The sequence below is a fragment of the Melozone crissalis genome, unplaced genomic scaffold (assembly GCF_028551555.1).
Source record: "Melozone crissalis strain CALT ecotype California unplaced genomic scaffold, PUWL_Pcris_2 ptg000046l_1, whole genome shotgun sequence".
NCBI lineage: Eukaryota > Metazoa > Chordata > Aves > Passeriformes > Passerellidae > Melozone > Melozone crissalis.
The window spans coordinates 12,667,361-12,675,026 of NW_026535824.1; the positions used below are offsets into that span (position 1 = coordinate 12,667,361).

General features: G+C 57.7%; 1 pseudogene; it reads right to left on the bottom strand.

Moving 5' to 3' along the window:
• Positions 1–4,933: 4,933 nt before the first annotated feature.
• LOC128943510 (serine/threonine-protein kinase pim-1-like) lies at positions 4,934–6,930 on the bottom strand (annotated as a pseudogene).
• Between the last annotated feature and the right edge of the window lie 736 nt (positions 6,931–7,666).

Consider the following 7,666-nt stretch of genomic DNA (forward strand, 5'->3'; position numbering starts at 1 on the left):
TGCCCAGGACTCAGAGTTGTCTTTCCTAGGAGCTGCTCCTTCAGCTGCCTCGGGAAGGCCATTTGGCCTCCGACCCACACTCTGGCTCCATTATTAGGGCTGCTGGATCCAAACCCTTTATCTCCACAAAAGGTGGTGATTGGAGCTGGATCTCCTTTTTTATCAATTGCTCTTAGAGTTGCAATATCAATAATTGTGCTACCCTGTCACAGGGTTGAATAATCCAATCTTGTTCATTATTGTTTACAGAATTACTGTAATTTCTCCTGGATATTCTGCATCAATTCCTCCTGCCATGACAGGAACACTTTGCAAGGCCAAGCTCCAAGGGAGCAGTTACCAAAGCAAAGTGTCCTGGAGGAATCTGAATTCCTGTTTCAGTATTGACAGGACTCATTTGCTTTGAATTTATCCTAATGAATTCCAATGCATGAAGGCCCAGCCCTGCAGCCTCTGGGCTGGCCCTGCCAGGGGCCATCACAGCCAGAACAATTTCCCAGGCAGCCCAAGTCTCACTGCCCAAGGTTGGATTTGCAAATTGGGGGCAGCCGTGCACAGCCAGGGGATTTCATTTCCCCAGTGCGCCATTGTGAAGGGCATGGAGCACATCTGGCAGATGGGTTCTCCATGGGCAAAGGTTCCCATCTTCTCATCTTTCCAACTGCTCTTTTAACAACCCCTTCACCCTTTCAACCAATCCTGCAGCTTGTGCATAGTCTCGTACATGAAAAACCCTGCAGACAAAATCGCTGTATTTTTCACAGGAACAGACAAAACACTCTGCAACACAGTATCAGCACACCCTGTAAAAATAGCCAATTTCCTCCCTTCCTCCTTTTTCCATTGTATACAATCTCACAAAGTTGACCACTGACATTAGGGTCCTGGCCAATCCTGTTCTGTAGGGTATTTCGTGTTACATCCCTGAGCAGCCAAAGATACCAAATTAGTATTGTCAGCACTATTTCACATTATTATTATATGTACATATTTATATATAAATACAGATATAGACATGTAGATATAGACATATATACATTAAAAGCTATAAATATAAATATGAAGGTCTTATTATACTATAAATATGTATATAGTTATTTGTTATATTGATATTTCACTTGCACAAGGGCATCTGAGCTCAAGGTGAAAACCTTCTTCTGTTGCTCCATGTGGGAACATTCCAACAATCATTGTTCCTTCTGAAGGTGCTGTTTCCTATGTACTCTCAACAAATTCATCTTTGTCTGCCCAAATCCACAAGGTCTTTTCCTTTTCCATATACAATTTGTGGATGCATTTGAAGACATCCAGGGGTGCAGCTTCTTTTACCCGACTGCCCCATTGCTCACACGGGGCTCCAACCTCAGCCCACTCCAGAGCCAGGGAACTCCAGGGAAGGGCTTCCCAGCTGGGAATTTCTGATGGCACTGATTCCTCACATTTACATTGAACAAGTGACATTTTGTTGGGATCTGGCCAGACTGTGCCAGTTTTGTTTTACCAGTGGGCAAAGTCAGCACCAAAGACACAGACTCCAGCTGAAGGAATCAGTGTCATTTCCTGCAGTTCAGAGCAGCAAAGAATCACAAAAGGAGCAGCTCAGCAATGCACCCAACCATCCCCAACAAAGATTGCCTGCAGAGATTAACAAAGATCCAGCAGCATTTACCCTCAGCCTTTACCATCCCCCAGACCCACACAGCAGCTGGGCAAGCTGTCACAGCCAAGGGCTGCAGAGCCACTCCTGGGCACTGGGAATTCCTGCAGGTGCCTCCAGCCCCAGGTGAGGCTCCAACCCCGCTGGGAGAGGGCCCAGCTCTGACAGTGCTGAATGAACAAACTGACAGCACTGCTAGTGTGGCAACATCTGCTTTCATCCTCCTCTTGGGTCCCTCCCAAAGCCTGGCCAGGGATCAAGGAGGAACCAAGGAAGCTGACTTTGACCATACAGACCCAAACAAGGCCAGATGTCAGATTTCATGGCCTTGTCTGGCTTCTAAATACACAAAGGTCAAGACATGTTTCACAAAGGAGTGGCTGCATCTATCTCACTGCTAATGACCATGCATATTTCATCAGGGAGCAGATAGAAAGATAACCTTTGGTTGGAAGGTTCATCCAGAGGCCACCTTTGGCTCAGGGCCTGCTGTCCAGGCCTCACTCAGGGCTGGTGTCCAGGCCTTGGCACTTCAGGGACGTGGTTTAGTGCTGGGCTTGGCACTGCTGGGTGAGCGGCTGCACTGGATGAGCTCAGAGGGATTTTCCAACAGAAAGGATTCTTTGATTCCATGATTCTATCCACTGCATCCAGCTGGGGCTATTTTAGCAGCATTACTTTGCTCCAAAAGTTCCCTCCCTCCCAGCTCCTGTGGCCTGAGGCTTCAGCTCCTTCAGCTCCTGGTGCTGACCTGCTCACGCTGAACGAGACGCCTCGGAGAGAAGAACACAGTCCATGCAATTCCTTCTGGGACACGGAGAGGGGAGGCTGTGCAAACAGGAGCATTGTTTGCTGTGGCCTCCTCTCTGCCCTTCACGCCTTTCAGCGCTTTGAACCAGCCAAGAGCTTTCTCCAAGAGTGCAATGGAGCAGCTGTTCCTGCTCCGAGGCCTGGCTCTCTCCAGTCTCTGCCCTTGCCTGGTTCTGTCCCTCTTGCTGTGCCCTCTGTTCCCCCAGGGGTCGCTGGCTGCTGCTCAGGACTGTGGCACTGGCACAGATCCAGTGCTCCAGAGCCTCCTTTCTGTGCCCTTGGAGCTGCCTGGGCACAGCAGCCTTTTCCATCTGGAAGCTCCCCATGGACAGGGAGTGCCCAGCTCTGTTCCCTGCACAGCCTCCAGGAGCCCAGGGCTGCCATCTCCAGTCCCTGCTGGCACTGGGGGCTCCCAGGTGCCTCAGGCTGCTGTGACACTGCTGCACACGGGAGGGAAGAGGGGCAGGGGCTGTGCTCAAAGTCAGCTCCATCTGCTGCTGCTGCTGCTGCTGCTGCTGCTGCTGTGGGGTCATTTGTGCAGCCCTGGCCCAGAGTCAGGGATCAGATCCTGCCAGTCTCTTCCAGCCCTGGCTGCTCAGAGTTTGGGCCTTGGAGCCTCAGGTGGCCAAAGGCAGCTGCTGCTGCTCCCTCTGTGTGCCCGTGTTCAGCAGTGCTGCTCCATCAGTCTGTGCCCAGCAATGGGGAAAAGCCGGGCTCTGCCTGAGCAGCTCAGCCAGTAGGAAGGGAGCTGCTCCACACAGGAACCAGGAGCAAAGGACATTCCTTTTGTAGGACATGTTTTCTATTGAAAGGAAAAAAAAGGAAAAAGGGAAAAATAGGTAAATGGTAAAAGATAAGAGTAAAATCCAAGTGTTAGTGAAAAAAACATAATGTTAGTGAAAAAAAACAAAATATATAGGCAAAGTTAAATTCTGTGCATTAAGAGGTAAATGATCTTTTTAAAAAGATAACTCAGTTATTTACATTGTAAATGTGCTGATGGCATGCATCCATCTTACTGACCTCAGCAGCCTTTTAAAAGATTTTGGGCTTTGTTTCCAACACTGGTATTTGAAATTGTGGTTGAAGCAAGAGGAAATTGCTTTGTGCCCTTCCAGCTCCAAGCAGGACTGGGAATGGAAACTCTGTCAAACCCCAAATCCTTTAGAAGATGACCTTCCTTCTCAGCCTGGGAATGAGCTGCACATTCCCTTTGAAACTGTGTCTCTAAGAAATCCCTGACAAAGTCCCACTTACAGCTTTTTGCTCTGGTTTGGCAGTGCAGAAGGGCAATTCTCCATCCACCAGCTCCAGACTGCACTGCCTCAGGAGCACGGCCCACTTGCCAGCTTTGGCCCACTCGTGGCACTTCTAGAGGAGGAAGAAAGTGCAATTGCACAATTCCAGCCAATAAAGAAGGAAGAATGGGACAGACAAAAGAGATCCCTGCGTTCAGCTGGGACTGTGGAGAGTTTGGGTCCTTGCCAGTTGGATGTGTGTCCCCAGCTGCAATCTCTGGGCCTGCAGCAGAGTCTCACTCACCTGCCAAAGCAGAAAGCTCAGGCACTGTGCTCGCAATGGGCTCGTCTGATGCAGAGCTGTCAGAGCAATGTGAGGGCAGAGCCAGCCCAGCTGGGCCCAGGGCTGAGCCCAGAAGAGCCCTGGCAGAGCCCAGAGCAGCCTCAGCACCTGCAGAGCCTGGCTGCAAGGAGAGAAAGCAGAAACCGCCCGTCAGCTGAGGGCTCCTGTGCCCTTGTGCCAAGGCCTGCGGTGCCCAGGCCATGCTGGCTGTGCCCAGAGCTGTGCCCAGAGCTGCCCATCCCTGCTGCCTTTGGCAGCAGAGCAGGAGGGCAGCACATGTGCCCAGCCTGCAGCCAGCCACGGCACATGCAGCCCTCAGTAGCTTCCTAGAGTCAAAAAGCAGCTGGGCAGCCGACTGAAGAATTCATTGCATCTGCCCCAGCAAAGGGGGAACCTTTGGTGCCCGGCCAGGCCATGCCATGCCCAGATCAGGGAGCATCCCCCTGCCTGTGGACTCACCTGCAAATTGGGCCTGGAGCCTGGCTTTGAAGAAGGTGCCAGAATCCAAGTCCATCATCTTCAGCTGGCCAGGCTGGGAAGAGATTGTCATCCTTGAGGTTGTTCTCGGTGTCTCCAGCAGCAGCCCCATCTGGAACAGCTTCTCCAGAGGCTCCTTCTCCTGCCCTGGGGCCAGACCAGGCTGTCAGGGCTCTGCCCAGGGCCCCAGCCATCCATGAACAGGACAAACAAAACCAGGGGGATGGTGGCCACCAGTGCTTGCCACACCAGGTCTGCAGATCAGCTCCAGCCCAAGAGCTGCGTGTTCCCTTCTGCTGACCCCTGCTCAGAGCTACAGGCAGGACAAAACCAGCCTGGTTTGCTTTGCCACTGATTGCCAAGAGATGTATGGAGCTGGTACCTGCCAGGCCCCTGGATCCAACTGTGCACATGGATCTCTCCCATCTTCTAGGGCAGAGGAACACCCTTCACCCAAGGATGACAGAAAAGCTCTTCTAAGGATGGCCTGTCCGAGGGTTGCATGGACAAACACCTCTTAATGACATCTTGGCACTCTGGGGAGAGAAACCAGAAATCACCAGTCAGTTGGAGAAGTTGCCCTCCCGTTCCCATGCCCAGGCCATGCTGGGTGTGCCCAGAGCTGGGCCTAAACTTCCCCATGGATGCTCTGTTTTGGAGGAGAGCAGGAGAGCAGGACATGTGCCACCTCCTCAGCAGCTGCCAGAGCGGGATGCCCATGAGCCCGCTGCTGTCTCCCAGCAATGGTACTGCCCCTGTGCCCAGAGGTGAGGATCCACCTTGAGAGAGCCATCGTGGGAACAAGATCCGCCCCCGGATGATCTCCTGGCCCCTCCTGAATGGGTGCTTCCCCATGACCAGGTGGCACAGCAGGAGGCCCAGGGACCAGATCGTGGCTGCCTCGCCGTGGTAGCATTGGTGCTGGATCCACTCTGGTGGGCTGTAGGACAGGGTTCCTGTGGAACACAGACAGAGATCAGCAGGGGGATGCTCCTGCTCCCAGAGCCTGGCCCAAGCATCCCTGGGCATGTGGGGGCTGCCCCAGAGGCACATGGAGTGAGAGCTGCCCTCTCACCAGCACCTGGGACTTGTGCACAAACTCGGGGCTGGAAAAGAAGCCACTGGTGCTGGAAGAGGGCAGCACAATCCCTGGGAAGGCCCAACCATGACACACAAAGAAGAAACCCACCCAGTAGTGGAGAAAACTCACTCTCCTCCCCACCTCCATGGCCCCCAAAAATGTTAATAAGCCAAGGCAAACAAGGAGAGCGGAGCAGTCCAGCCCTTCCTCGCCTGCACACCAAACCATCCGGGGCACGCGGTCAGGCCTCCCTCTCTGCTACCCCCATGGGGGTTTGTGTCGGGCTGGCTGCCCCAGCTCCAGCCCCAGCCCAGGCCACAGTGGGTGCTGAAGGCTGTCAGCAGGGCTGGGAGCTGGCCGCCCTCACACCCCACCCAGAACAACTCGGCTCCAGCATCAATCCCAACCCGGCTGCAATAGGGGGAAGCCCCAGTGCTGCACCCAGGCTGGGCCACGAGATGCCCAGGAGCATCCCCTGCGAGGGCTCACCTGCAAACTGGGTGTAGGCTGTGTCTTGGAGGAAGGCGCCACAGCCAAAGTCGATCAGTTTCAGCTGCCCGCTGGCCAGGTCGAGCAGGACATTCTCGGGCTTGATGTCCCGGTGCAGGACCCCGCAGCTGGTGCAGTGCCGCACGGCCTCCAGCACCTGGCGGAACAGCCCCCGCGCCTCCTCCTCTGGCAGGAACCCCCGCTCCGCCAGGAAACCCGAGAGTTCCTGGCACCGCTCCGGACGCTCCAGCACCAGCAGGAAGCTGTCGGGGAGCTCAAGCCACTCCAGGAGCTGAATGACACCGCCACAGCCACGGGACACCTTGGCCAGCAGCACGATCTCCAGCGGGGCGCTGGTGCCGTCGGGCTGCGGGAGGAGCGCGGTGCCGTCAGTGGGGCCGAGGCCGTGCCGGGGCTCTGGGAGCTCTCAGCCAGCCCGGGATGCTCTGCACGCCCCGCTCAACCCACGCCCGCTCTCCCCGCAGGGCTCCCAGCGGCTCCCACCCTGCCGGGCCCCGGCTCCTCGCCGCCCGGCACGGCCCGGCTGCTGCCGCTCACTCACCAGCTCGCCCCAGTGCCGGATGCGATCCCGCGGCACGCGTTTGATGGCCACCTGCGAGCGAGGGAGAGCAGCGGGCTGAGCTCGCCGCCCGTCCCGCCGCGCCCCGACCTTCTCCTCCTCCTCCCTCCTCCTCCGCCCCCTCCTCCTGCGCCCGCCGCCGGCCCCGCCGCTCACCGGGGCGCCGTCCGAGAGCCGCGTGGCCGCGAAGACGCTGCCGAAGCCGCCGCGCCCCAGCAGCGATCCCAGCCGGTACCGCTCCTGCAGGGCCTCCTGCGCCTCACCTGCGGGCGGGAAACGGCTGTCAGCGCTCGGCTCGGGGCCAGCAACGACCCCCGAGCGCCCCTCACCCGCCCCGGGCCCGGCATCCCCACCCGCCCCGGGCCCCGGCGGCTCGGGGCTGGCGGCCGCGCTGCCGAGCGGCGGAGCTCGGGCCGGGGAAGCCGCAGCGGAGGCGGCGGGAGCGGCCGCGCCGCGTGTGTCCTCCGCGGGCCCCGGGAGGAGCCGGGGCCGGGGCCGGGGCCGGGGCCGGGGCCGGGGCCGGGGCCGGGACCGGACCCTGCGTCGGGGCCGGGGCCGGGCTCGGGCCAGGCGGAGCCGAAGGGCGGCGATGCCGCCCCCGCACCAGGCACTGATGCCCGCCCAGCAGCGCCACCGCCAGTACGGCCAGAGCCGGGCGGAGGCGAGACCGCGGCGGGACGGCCGGGGCCGGGCACGGGGCAGCCCCGCCCTGGGCCGGGGGCGGGCCGGGAGCATGGCCCGGCCCGGCAGGGGACAGGGAGGCGGGGAGAGGAGAGGGACGCCGGGCAAGGGACCCCGAGAGAAGGGTGCCCGACAGCGGGAAAGGGAGAGAAAGAGAAATAAAGGGACAAAGAGAAAGAGGAAGAAAAATAGGAGAAAGCGAGTTTTAAACTATCTGTTTTGCTGCTCTCGCCGCTGCTACTGCCGCTGCTGCTGCCGCTGCTGCTGCCGCTGCTGCAACTGAGGCACCGGGGCCGTTCGTCCCCGTGTC